Source organism: Canis lupus, chromosome 29 (assembly GCF_011100685.1).
Source record: "Canis lupus familiaris isolate Mischka breed German Shepherd chromosome 29, alternate assembly UU_Cfam_GSD_1.0, whole genome shotgun sequence".
In the NCBI taxonomy this organism is placed as follows: Eukaryota; Metazoa; Chordata; class Mammalia; order Carnivora; family Canidae; genus Canis; species Canis lupus.
The window spans coordinates 27,414,053-27,428,202 of NC_049250.1; the positions used below are offsets into that span (position 1 = coordinate 27,414,053).

A 14,150-nucleotide genomic window follows, 5' to 3' on the forward strand; every position below is an offset into this window, starting at 1 on the left:
ATACACTCCCTGGGTATTCTTACTTATCACCACCACTTTCTTCACTCAGCAGATACTCCTTCAAGGTTTTGTTCTTTGTCCCACTCCCTTTTGCCACTTCGGTGTCACTTAGGACAATTTCAATATCAAGAAACATTTGCAAAATCTGCCTTTTGAGATTTAGAGGAAAGAAAGCAATATTCAACATCAGAAGTTAAAGTTTCCATTATACAGAAAGAATGAAGAGGGACACTGAAGGGACCTTCTCATTCATAAAGGTGAATTATTTTCTCTGGTAAACAATGTCACTACTGTGAGGTACATGATGTTACCCCCAGATTTTAGTCTGACACTTTTCAATTATTTTGCTTGATTTCCTTGAGCCCCCACATACTGCATGTCAATTCCAGATACTGGAAGTGTCCATACTTGCTATGGCAGAGACAGTGCCACCAGACTGCAAAGTGGTAGGATGAATATCTGAGTCATGAAGGCCTCTCAAGGGTGTAGGGTTATATGTGCCCACTGGGAGACACCTCCTGGGCTGGTAATGAGCATCCTTTGATAATAATGCCAATTTGATATCCTACCAATATCTAATGTCACTTTTTATAAAAAGGCAAAACCTTAATGGGCCCATCACATTGTGTGTAGTGGGAGCTGAAAGACTTGCTTTGTGAGAAGACTGTTAAAGAGGTGCCTGATATGACCTTGGGCTCCTGCTTTTGCTATGGACGAAATCCCTCCTTCCTTCTGCAAGTTACACCTGAAACGAGTTAATTGCCCCACCAACCCAAACATGCTCAACAAGAGCCTTTGAGTGCAACTATGAAACAAGTGAGGCATCAGAAAACCAAGGAGAGAGAAAAGAGACTATTTGGCCCTTGGGGAACTCATATTGTAGAAAAAGAAAAAAGAAAAGGAAAGGAAGGGAAAGAAAGAAGGGGAAGGGAAGGGAAGAAGGGAAGAGAAGGGAAGGAAAAAAAGAAAATCAGAGGTATTGACAAACAGTTGCCATCAAAGAGGGCAGGTATGGGGGAGGGTGCTTTGTTGGGACCATAGGGGACTAGGGAGCCACAGGGAACTAGGGAGAGACTGATCAGGGAAAAGTCAGCCTGAACTGAGTTTTGAAGGATGACAAAGATTCTCACCAATTTTTTTACTTTACAATGTGTTTGTTCTACCTCTATCACGAAACTCATACCCAGTAGGACAGTATTCACGTACCCATTACATGTCTGCCTAAATTAGAACACAAACATCTTAAAGGCAGAAAATGTACATACTCATTCTCTGGTTTGCTCATCAGCTTTACATCCAGAGCTTACCCACTGCCAGACCTTCAAAGGTCCTCAGCTGAATCTGTGAATAGTGAATTTTAATCTTGAACCTCAGCTCAATGTTAGTCAATTCAGATTCAACATGTTTAATGTAAAAATAATCCTCTCCCCAAATTAAGCTCTCACCGATTTGCCAAATTCTATCAATAATTTAGTCACTGTCTGCATGACACTGTCTCAAAAACCTCTGCATTACCTTTTTTTTTTTTTTAAGATTTTATTTATTTATGATAGACACAGAGAGAGAGAGGCAGAGACACAGGCAGAGGGAAAAGCAGGCTCCATGCTGGGAGACCGACGCGGAACTAGATCCCAGGACTCCAGGATTGCGCCCTGGGCCAAAGGCAGGCTCCAAACCACTGAGCCACCCAGGGATCCCCCTCTGCATTACCTTTGATTCCTTCATCGCCTTTACTGTCTCAATCCAGTTACCACAAGCATCTTCTAATAACCCCTCTATAGTGTCTCTCCCACTCCAATGGCAGAACCCTGATCCAGGTCACTTGGGATGCCACACTTATTTCAGTAGTTTCCTACGGTCTCTCCACCTTGAGGTTCTTTTCTTTCCATTCCATTCTGAGACCCTCCACTATGTTGAAGGGCCTCCACATCTGGCTTTAATCTCTCTGCCATCTACTCAAACAAAATAAAAACACAATAACATGAAATACATATTTTTTCAATCAGACATCTTTTCCTCATATCAAAAGATAAAAGGAGAAGTTTAGAAAAAATTGTCATGGCTTGGTATATTAGCCATATTATTTATATTAATTGTTGACGCATATAGTATCATCAACGTGGCAGCTTACAACATACTTTAAGTGTCTCATAGTTTTTGTGGATCAGGAGTCTGGACACTGAGTTTTCTGTTTCAGGGCCTCACAGGCTGCAGTCAAGGTGTTAGCTAAGCTGGAATGTCATCTGAGGCTCGAGGTTATCTTCCAAGCTCATATGGTTGTGGCTGTTGAGAGAATTTAGTTCCTTGGAGCAGGAGGCCTGAAGCCCTTGGCCCTAAGGGTTGCCCACAGTCCCCAGCATGTGGCTCTCCCCATAGGCAGCTCACAGCATAGCTGCTTGCTTCTTCAAGGAGGGCAGGAGAGGAGAATGAGTCTGGCTGGAGTCATATGTATATAGGTAATGTGCTATTAATCAAGGGAGCAACATCCTTGCCTTTACAATGTAATATAATCACAAGTGACATCCCATCACATTTTATATATTCTGTTGGTTCAAAACAAGTCCCATGTCCCACCCACAGCCAAAGGGGTTTTGTGTAAGGGCATGTTAAGAAATAGCCTGACTCCATTTCTGAGATCTGATTACAAACAATTTGTAAGCCTCGCTCCTCCCTCTCCCCTTCTGTCCATATCTGAGCAAGCTAATAGCAAAGTCTGGGTGCTCCTTCCTGTGGAGCCAGGAGGAATTCACACCATACAAGCCCTGTTACATGTGAGATCATGACACCAGTCATACCCCTTGACTGCCACAAAATCCCTAAGCTTGTTTTCTTTCCCTGCTTTATTGGACCATTTTGAGACGAGCCTGAGAAACCTGCCTTGCTTTCCCACAAAGCCTCATTATGTGAGTAATATACCTTTTCACACCTCTTGGTGTATGTATGACATCATCATTCTTAAATTCAAAGTATGGGTGTGGGTCTATCCTGTTTCTGCAGAATGTTTACAACAGGTATAATTATCAGGAGATGAGGATCCATGGCAGTCATTCAGGATCTGTTCATCCCCTGAGCTTTAATGTTGCCACAATTAGGGGAAAAAAATGTGTAGTCTCTTTTCTTGAAGCCTTTTTTAGCCCGTCTGTTGTAGAAGGCATAGAAACCATGCTACCAGGAAATTTTGTGTTGCCGCTATGAAAATATGTCGGATTACTATAGATATGAGAAAAACAACGCTTCTAAGATTTCATATTTTCAGACATCAGTAGGAATAATCACAAACTTGATTATATGTGCTATTGACAAAGAAGATTTTGAAAATGAAAAGTCAATTAGAAATGTTTAAATATTGAAATAGCATGAAATATATGTATAAATGTGTCACAGGTAAAAATAGGATGTAGGCTCAACAAAGCAATAAAAATATGGTTACATTGGATTACTGCTATAAAAATTAAATGTTCCCAACTGTACTTGGTCATAGGAAAAGTCCAAATGGATTCCATCAGTTCCACCCTGTCAGCAAGTGAGGTGCTTTTTATAGTCTCATCTGCATATAAGGCTTCCAAGATCTTTTCAGTTGGTAAAACTTACCGTCTCCAGAATTGTGTAACCATGGTTTGTCCACAGGCAATGGGTGACCAGGAAAGAGTAATACATATTGGAGAATAGCCAGTAATAAGTCTCTTTAGCTTTGCTCCCTAGTCCTTATCATAGAAAAATCCAACATTTTCCCCCTTGCCTTTGAGGAATGAGGCCCCTCTACTTCTCCTTTCTAGATAGAACCTCACTTTCCCACTGCCTTTGCCTTACTAAAAGCCTTGATTATTAAAAACCTACCTCCACATGTACATGTGTGTCTTTCTTTGTATTTGGACATAGGTTTTTTAAAATCTTTTTTCATTTCAGTGTTGACTGAGGAGGTAAAAATAACCCCAAGCATACCGATAGAGTATAGAAGAGAGGCACAAAAATCCAGAAAAAAGTAGAAATTAATATTTTGAGCTATAACTCTGCCTCCAAGAATAGGTTTGTTTGTTTTAAGTTAAATGCTCTTCCTAAATCAATGGTAAGATGTACATTCGTTAAAAATACATGGACACAGTGTTTTGAATATACCAGCTGTATGAGGAGCTTATTGTACACAGGGGCTACTTTCTTCCCTATAATTACACTGCTCGTCATGGTGCCTGGGACTGAAGGCACTTAATTAATATGGATGCAATTGAATTTTATACAGTATACTTAATAGTAAACAGAAGTTCTTACATTAACATACTATTATTCTTTATCCTTTGACTTATAAAATTAGAGACATTATAGAAATCTTAAAACTGAATTTATTTTCACAGACAAAATTTAAAAGGGTCTACTGAGTGGCTCATTCAGTTAAGCATCTGTCTTCGGCTCAGGTCATCCCAGAATCCTGGGATCAAGCTCCACATCAGGCTCCCTGCTCAGCACAAAGCCTGCTTCTCCCTCTCCTTCAGCCTGCCTCTTCTCCTGCTTGTGCTCAATCTCTCTCTTTCTCTCTCTCTCTCTCTCTCAAATAAATAAATAAAATATTCTTTTTAAAGAACAAATCTAAAAATATGTTTTCTTGGTAGAGTCAAGGAACTGTAATAGTTCAATATTTTATGTTTTGGTTGGTAATTGATTAAGATGATCTATTAACTTGTGACTCGGCCACCCAATATTCACCTTTTCTCTGTTGCAAGGTTGTATTAGTTAGCAATTGCTGCATAACAAACCACCTCAAGACTTAGTTACATAAAATCATTTATTATTAGGGTAATGGGCATGAAGAGAGCACATGATGTAGTGAGCTTTGGGTGTTATATCCAACTGGTGAACCACTGAATTCTACCTCTGAAACTAATAATACTCTGTATGTTAATTAATTGGATTTAAATTAAATTAAATTTTAAAATATCAGTAAAAAAATCATTTATTATTAAATATCATAAGTCACAAGACTGAATATTAGTTATCTTTATGGGCATGCTCATATTTCTGCAAGTTCATTTTATTCCATGTGTCTCTCATCCTCCTCCTAAGACCTGAGGTCCTTCTTGAGGTATGACAGTCTACCAAGAACACAGTTTCTCAACTTCAACATTATTGATAATTTAGACTGAATAATTTTTTCTTGTGGGGGGTTGTCAGGATTATAGGATTTTCTACAGCATCCCTGGCCTCTCCTCACTAGATCCAATAGAATTCCCCAAGTTGTGACAACTAATATTGTTTCCAGATACTGCCAAAAATGTCCCTAGTTGAGAACCACTTCTCTAGAGCATAAACAGAAATATGCAAGGCTTCATAAGTGTTATGCTTGGAGTTGGTACACTATCACTTCTACTTCATTCCATTGGCCAAATGAGTCACATGGAAAAGAGTCGAGAGGAAGGGCAGGCCAACCTGCTCATGACAAAGTTACACAAGAAGAGATACGAATACAAGGAGGTAACAAGAACCAGACTATTAAAACAATGGATTTACTTCAACAATTATGAGTTCAAGAACTTCACTCTGATTAGATTTTCATCCAAAGCTATATAATAACATTTCCACTATTTGCAATCTTATTAGAACAAGCTTCCAGGACTTAGGTCTTGTACTACAACTACTTCCCTTTTGCAGCAGCTTCTAGACATGATAGGTATCATATAGACAAAATAACATCAGCGCCTTTATACTTTATATATTAGGTATTTCCAATATAAGACAAAAATATCCAATCTAAAAATTCCTCATACTGTAATTTTACATTCTAGAAATGATAAGCTATTTCTCACCTTTAAAAAGGTATATTCATATAAAACTGAATATTTACAGAGCAGCATAGAATAGCCTGCTTGACATAAAACAATATAACTGCAGTGTGTATGTTCTATGAATCAGAATTGTGTGCATGTGCAAGTAGCACAATTTAAGATCTCATTGTTTTCAGTTTAGGGAAAAAACAAGAAAACAGGCTGCAGCTGTTGGTAAATACTTTTTTTTTTTAAGAGAAACAACTATGGTTTAGGTGAAAGAGCACATTGAAACTAATTCTCTTACATTTAGGTAATCTTGAGCAAAGTCACTTATTCTGTCTGAAGTTCAATTTATTTAGCCACCAAGTATGAAATTGCCAATATTCAACTATTTTTTTCATCTTCAAACACAGCAATATCATGCAATTAAAAACAACAGAAAGCCACATCAGCCCCACAATGTTTTAGAGATGGTTATGAGTCCATTGTAGTTGATTTTAAATGAAACTAAGACATATACAATGGTAAATAATCCGAAAAATACAGAAATCCGCAATGCAAATGTAGAACAGTCTCTAAAACAAAGACACAACAGCATTTTCCAGGAAGCATCTGCTCCTTTTTAAATAGCTTTGATCAAATTCCAAATTACAAAAATGAGATCTCATAAAAATTAGAGTGGCTGAAAACGTTGGAGGTGGTGAGGAGAGGGGAAGGGAATAAGAGGGAGAAGAAAATTTTCTTTACAAATAGAACAAAGAATAGCATAAAAGAGAATAAAAATGAAATCAAGGTCTGTTATTCTGAAATAGTCCTGTGGGGGGAAAATGAATCTATTGTTTTTTGATTCTCTAAAGCAATCAAACCTTACCCTGGAAATGAAACAAAGACTTAAATGTTTTCTTCTGAAGCTGAATAAAGGATGAATCATGCTTCGAGGCAAGTTTCCTAAAAAGAGAATTTAAAAAGAATGAGGTGATAAAGAGAAAGTCTGAGCATAAGATTTTATTAAGTTCCTTCTTAATTATAAGAGAAGTTGGCTCCGATGTGAGTCAGTTTGACCACCATGCATTGTTATGCTCACCTTAAGAATAGAAAATAAACAATGTCTTTCTTCTAAAAGCAATAAAAAGTAAGCACTATAATACATAGATTAGTGGTTGCAAAACCCAATTAACCATCACAATTATTTGAATTGCTTTCTTAAAGCACAGAAGCCCTTCCCCCAGTTGACAAAATTCCATTCTCTGGGCTTGAGGTTCAAGAATTTGATTTTTTCAGAAGCTCCTCAATTTATTTGAATCACTTAAGTTTGAAAAGAACTGATAAGACTTATATTCTATTGTTAGTTTCATTTATTTAAATTGATTTCATTTCCATACACCAGAGTGCAAGCCTATTTTTAGATTCTCTCTTTTTTTAAGATTATATTTATTTATTTGACAGAGAAAGCACAAGCAGAGGGAGCGGCAGACAGAGGGAGAGGGAGAAACAGACTCTCTGCTGAGCAGGGAGCCTGACATGGGGCTTGATCCCAGGATCCCAGGATCATGACCTGAGCTGAAGACAGATGCTTAACTGATTGAGCCACCCAGGAGCCTCTGATTTTAGGTTCTTACATGTCTTCTGGCTTTGGTGCTCAACGAGTCAACCTTTGTGTCCCTTGTCCCCTGCTCTCTGAGCTTCTGCATAGCATTAGGTTAATAACTATTCATCTGCTCAGGCTGCTGTAACAAAATACAACAAAGTGGATGCTTAAGCAATAGGAATTTATGTCCTCACAGCTCTGGAAGCTGGAAGTCTGAGATCAGGATGGCAGCATAGCAGGTTCCAGGTTAAAGCTCTCTTCCTGGCTTGTAAATAAATAGCTTCTTGCTATGTCCTCACATGGCCTTTTCTCTGTGCCAGTGGAGAAAGAGAGACAGAAAGAGAACTCTTTGGTGTCTCTTCTTATAAGAACATTAATCCTATGGGATTGGAGTCTCACCTTCATGATCTCATTCAACCTTAATAACTTTCTTAGAAGCCCCATCTCCAAATAAGCCAGACTGAGGGTTTAAGACTTCAACATGTGAATTTTGAGGATGGAGGGGCATATAAACTTTCAAGCTGTAACAACCGATTACCTCATTCAAGAATCAAATTTGCTGATTTCGGTATGTGCTTAAAAGTACCACTTGTGGTGGAGAAAAGAACCTTAAATCAAAATGAACTATATTTATATCTTTTGTCCAAAATGTACAGGTATCCAGAACATTGTGCAATGCCTGAAACATTAAATAAGTGATTGTATATTAAATAATTTTATTCCCCTTAGAGAACCAAAGAGAATGTTATGATGTCCCTCCCTGAAACAGTAGCCTTGTTCTCTGGCCTCATATGCTTTAGAACCCTAAACATCCCTCAGAGGCAGGAGGTGGGAGTTATTGTGTTCCTTATGGAGGAATCTGAGGAATGAGCATGTGGAGATGCATATGCATTCGGAGAAGTCTCCAATTTACAAAGATAAGTTTTTTTTACAAGTAATATACAAAGACAAGCTATTGAATTTTTTTTTTTTTTTTTTTTTTTTTTTTTTTTTTGACAAAGAAAAGCTGTAGTAAAAAGGTCTGTTGGATTTAAACCATCCATGCTATCTTCCTGATTGATCCCACATCAGACTGGATAAGGAAGATTAAATCTTGGTTGAAGAAAAGGAAAAATATCCCAACTTTAGTCACAGCAATTTCTAGGACTTTATTTGAAGATAATAATCAAACATAAGATCAAAGATATAGGTAAAGTATGTTCATTAAAGAACAAGCTCCTCCATTATTTATTTTGCTTTCTCAGCTTCTCTCTGAGTGCTGGCAGTTCTCAGCTTGGTTCTTTGCCCTGTCCTCTCATCTTATAGGCTTTAAGAGCAGAAAAATAAAATTGGAAATATCTAAAGTACCAACAAAGAGAGAATTAAGAGATATAGTATATCCAGGCAGTGAGACACATTGAAAGTGGAAATTACAGGAAATTTTAATGAAATAAAAATATTCCCAGTATAATATTAAGTAAAAACAACAAAAACATTACTTAGTACTTTGATAATTTTACCTAAATATAGGTAAGTAAATAAATGACATTCAAACAAGTAGGTTAAGGGATGCCTGGGTGGCTCAGTGGTTAAGTGTCTGACTTTGGCTCAGGGCATGATCCTGGGATTCCAAGATCAAGTCCCACATCAGGCTCCCTGCATGAAGTCTGCTTCTCCCTCTGCCTATGTCTCTGCCTCTCTCTGTGTGTCTCTCATGAATAAATAAATAAAATCTTTAAAAAAAAAAAAAACTAAGTAGGTTAAATATATATACATAGAAAAAAAGATCAAGATGAAATATAATTTAATAATTGACTGGTTATTATTTCTGGATGGTGAACTTAGGAGTCATTTGTGTTTTTCTCTTTTTAGTTTTATTTTCCCAATTCTTTGGTAATAAAATTTTATAACATTTATGATAAAGACCAAGATGTTTATAAGGAACAAAAATAGAACATAAATGAGTCAGTGTTACTGCTTCCAACTTTTGGGCAGATAGGATGAATTTTATACCTACATGCATCCATTGACCTTCCCTATGGCAAATTAATACTTAACTTTCATAAATCTGAATTTCCTACATTCTAAATTCTTTATCTGTCTTGGTGATTTCTTCATCTTGAGGCAACAGAATTGGCCTCGAGTATTAAGATTATAAAAATAACAGCTTTCCGTTTTCCATTTCTGTAAGTCAGCTTTGAACACCTTTAGTCTGAGGTACCTGCAGGAGAGATCACTGACTCCATTAAAGAAACAATATCCTTCAAGACAGATGTGAGGACTGGAGATGCAGTGTTAAGAGCCATTGACTAGAGGTGGTAGTTGAGAACTAGAAGCAAGTAGGATCAACCAAAGAAAACCCACCAGATAAGAGGACAGGGCAAAGAATGCTGAGAACTGCCAACACTCAGGGGCTGAAAAAGGAAAATCAAATGATGGAGGAGATTGCAAAATTGGCAGAACTTATTCTGAAAAACCAAGGCAAGAAAGGTACCATGGTTAACTGGAGGGGAGGAAAGGCTTTGCTGAGGAGGGAATTGGGAGCAGATGAGGCAGACGGAGAGAGAAGGACATTTAAGTGTAGATAAATGGTACTAGCAGGAATAAGAGATGGAAGTCTTTTTTGGACACAGAGACTTCGAAAATGGAGAGAGAGGTTGGAAATCAAATTGTGAAAGGTGTTGAATTCCGGGTTAAAAAGGTGAGAATTTATTCTCCCAGGCTGGAAGAGTTGTAATGTTTAATTACAGTGAGTCTTGAAAGCCTGAAATTGTTGAGAGGCAGAACAAAAATTATCCTAAATACCACAGCTTCCTTTCATGCATTAAGAATAAAGCTTAAGAGTCTAAGAATATAATTATTCTACGTATTACTCTATGGATGAGATGCTGAGAAATGCGCTTGAGAAAGATTTTAAGAGGATGCATTCATATGAAGATATTGTCTGGGTCCCTGCAGAAGGGGAAGAGGGAGCATAAAGGAACACTGACAGGGGCCCCAAATAAGTTTAGAGAGAATCCAGGAACACCTTGAAGCTCCTTTACTTCCTGCCTCTTCCCTTATGGTGTAAGAAGATAGTATCTAGGGAATTCTGCCCAAGGCAATGAATCCCGTGTGGTGGCAAGGAAGGAGGCCTGTTTTCCTCCTTCTGTCTGCACCCAAAGGCCCATTGCCTGGGTCAGATATTGGAATGAAGCCCCCATGACACCCACATGGAGTGCAGAGGTTTGAAAGACACTGGTGAGTGCCATGAAGCCAGAGAGGGGAGACCTCAACCACAAGGCTGCTGCAGGGAGGGACCACAGATCTCAGCAGTGGATATGAGCAGAATGTCTGGAATGACAAGAGGATGGGATCACATCTCAGCATATCACAGCATATCACAGGAGAAATGGAGGCTTTCTATACCCCTGAGTTTGGTGCAGACCCAAAGGACAGAAGGAAGACAACAGGCCTCCTTCCTCACCACCACAGAGAGAGGTGAGCTTCCACCAAAACCCAGTCACAGTCTTGGGAAAAAAGGAAAGACGAAGCTCTGGCAGAAAAAAATAGTCTTGAAAAGGAGTTTAAATTAACCAAATATTTATCATGAAGAGAAATTTATTTTTTTAAGATGTTATTTATTTATTCATGAGAGACACAGAGAGGCAGGGACATAGACAGAGGGAGAAGTAGGCTCCTCACAGGGGGCCTGACGTGGGACTCGATTCCCGGACCAGGATCATGCTCTGAGCCAAAGCCAGAAACTCAACCACTGAGCCACCCAGGCACCCCATGAAGAGAAATTTCTAAATGAGACTTATTTCTTTTTAGATGACAAGGATGAAACTTTCTTCATAAGAAGACTTATGAACAAGGTGAGACCTGCTATAGAAAATACGGACAGTGGCAATTTCCGTAGTCTGATGTGAAATGATCATGACGTGGACCAGACAAAAGTCAAAGGAAAGTAAGTATTTTTGTAGAAAAAAAAAGAATAGTTTTGAAGAACTAAAGGAGTGATATTCAGAATGAGGGAGTCTGTTTAGAAGAATAATATTTTTCTACTAAATATTGTCCACTGTCTCAAACAACCCAGTGTCTTTTAGCCATGTGACCTCTTGAGAGTTCCTTATAGATTTCTTGGAAGGATGAAATTATTTTATATAAAGCATTTGGAATAATAACCATAATATAGTAAGCACTCAATAAAAGTAAGTTTCCATTAATATTATAATTATATCTTGATTGCTTTCTGATGTGAATGCAGTTTAGTCAAAATGTTGGACTGGTTGGAAGTAAAATTGAAGCTGTCTCCACAGGTGTGGAACCTGATGTCAGGCATTTAACTTCTCTGTTTCCCATTTCCACAATGTACAGAAAAGTACAGTAAATTCCATCACCAAGGAGCTGGAATACCCATTAATATCCCCAGAGGAATAGCCTGAGCTATGAGGCCATTAAATAAAGCCAGGGAATCTTCATGCTTAAACATTATGTATATGAAACATTCTAACTGCATCCATTTGCACATAACTGGGAGGAAAGTAGAGAGCTTTTGAGGAGTTGACTTTGCCAACAAAATCCCAGGCCGGGCTGCCAATAGCTTGTGATTTTTGAGCCCTTAAAACTGCCTAGGTCTCTCAAACAGTACTCATGGAAGAGACCTTGGAAAGCTAATAAACCCAGGAAAAGCAGCCTCCCCTACACCCTTCTCAGAAGAAGCAATAGAAGAAATGAAGCAGGAACAACCTCCTCCACTACCCACTCCCAACATACACAGGCTAGAAGAAGTCCAAAAAAACAAAAAAACAAAAGAAGTGACTTTTTTTAAAAGAGAAGAACCAGAAGTTGTCAGAATAGCTAGGTGATGCTGTGGGTACCTGCCCAGATCTCCTTTGCCAGACACAGTTGCTTTGCTCTTGGTTGCTAATGGCTGAGAGTTGCACCATCTTCCAGCAATTAGTTCTCCACCAATCAGAGCCAACCAACTCAGAGATGTCTGCATGGTTGCACAAAACCATGCCACTGAGATGTGGCCAGCAGCTAAGGACTCACCAATACAGGCAGGTATAAAAGCCTAACCCCCTTGCTCAAGGCAGGACAGCTCTGTGGTACCATTTATAAATCCAGAACTCACTGGGGATGAACATGAGGCAAGAGTTCAATGTAGAGTTCAAACATCATACCGTAAGAATCCTATGGTTCTTTCATGACTATAGTTATGATTCCAATTCAGAAAAGGGAACAATGGGAAACACACAGTGGTTGCCTTTTAATAACAAGTATCAAACTCTTCAGGGCGGCGAGAGCAAAGACTTGATGGATGTGTCAGAGGTTGATAACTCATCTTTTAGATTATAGGTCACCAGACCATGAATAGGCTGATAGGGAACACTTCCTTGGAATGATGGTAAATAGATTCTATGTTTGAGAAGATGCATATCAGTGTTAGGGACCCACTGACCTACCCTGGAAGATTTTGCTGCTGCCTATACAATCCACTCTTCCATATTCCTTTATGAACAGAACTCTGATTTTGTTTGAAGTGGCAATAAAGCTGTCTATAGCTACATTCTGTGCTCCAGAGTAGTGAGGGGTCACTACATGACCTAGTTCTGAACAATGAAATAAAAGCAGAGGTTATAGGACAAAGCTTTCCAGAAATACTTTGAAAGTGGAGGAGACATGGCTGGTATAAGCCTTTACCCCATCTCCTTCTTGCTGCTGGAGATAGAATAGCCATCTTATATCAGAAAGTAACAATTATGAGATGAAAGTCACCTGTTAAAAATGTCATAAAATAATTGTGGAGTCACAGGTATCAATCCTTACCTATTTACATCACTCTATGCCAGATTTCCTATATTTCAAATAGCTTATGTGAAAAGAAAAATGATCAAAGGAAACAATAAATCAATTTACAAAAAAGAAATTCCAGTACAAACATATAACAAACTTACAAAGTGAGTTTCCAGTTATCATTACAATTTTTTTTAGGTTTTATTCTTGGACAAGAGATCAGCAAAGGTTAACATGGAAAAGTATACAGTAGCAGAAAAACTATGGCAAAGCAGCTACGTATGCACTTTTAGAAAGATACACTGATATAACATTTCTGAGGGAAGATTTAGTAAAGTATTTATATGTAAAACGTGCTCACCAGATTTCTGGTGCAAGGAGTCTAAGTAAACGCATTTATGTTTTCATATGTTTTATGAGAAGCTTCATAAAATAATTCTAAGAACTGCTCTTCACAGACAAACTGTATAGGTAGAAAATTCAAAAGAAAGTACAAGTAAACTACTTGAATGAATAAATGAGTTACAGAGTCACTATTGATAAAAACCAAAAACTGAAAAAAATGGATATTAACAATAAAATAGATGAATTAAATTACAGCATTTTGTGCCATGGAATAGTGTAACAAAGAGATTGATCAAAAATATTACAGTATGACTGGCTCTCATAAACTTAATGCCCCGCGAAAAGAACCAGATTCAGAGTATATACTGCATGATTACATTAAAATTAATTCAAAAGCAAACAAAATTAATCTGTGCTGTTCAAAGTTAGGATAGTGGAGAGCGGCCTGTCAGGAGATGCTGAAATTGGGGGGTTTTGCAGTGCTGTGAATGTTTTACATCTTGATCTAGGTACCAATTACATGGGTTTTTTCACTTACAAAAATAGTTGATTAAAAAGATCTACATACATTTCTGCCACTATGTTATGTTTCCCTAAAATGTTTACTTAAAAAAAAAAAACAAAAAAAAAAACAGGATAGCAAAGACAGATTCAAAAGGCAGAATATAAATTCACCACACAGTGGAAGCTTAGAGAATTCC

General features: G+C 38.0%; 1 long non-coding RNA gene across 6 annotated transcripts in view; it reads left to right on the forward strand.

Moving 5' to 3' along the window:
• LOC119866718 overlaps positions 1-14,150 on the forward strand; it is a 95,904-nt gene that overhangs the window by 24,660 nt on the left and 57,094 nt on the right. For all 6 annotated transcript variants that reach the window (XR_005381130.1, XR_005381132.1, XR_005381134.1 and 3 more), the window contains one exon: positions 11,137-11,272. This is a non-coding gene — a long non-coding RNA (uncharacterized LOC119866718). The remainder of the gene's footprint in view (positions 1-11,136; positions 11,273-14,150) is intronic.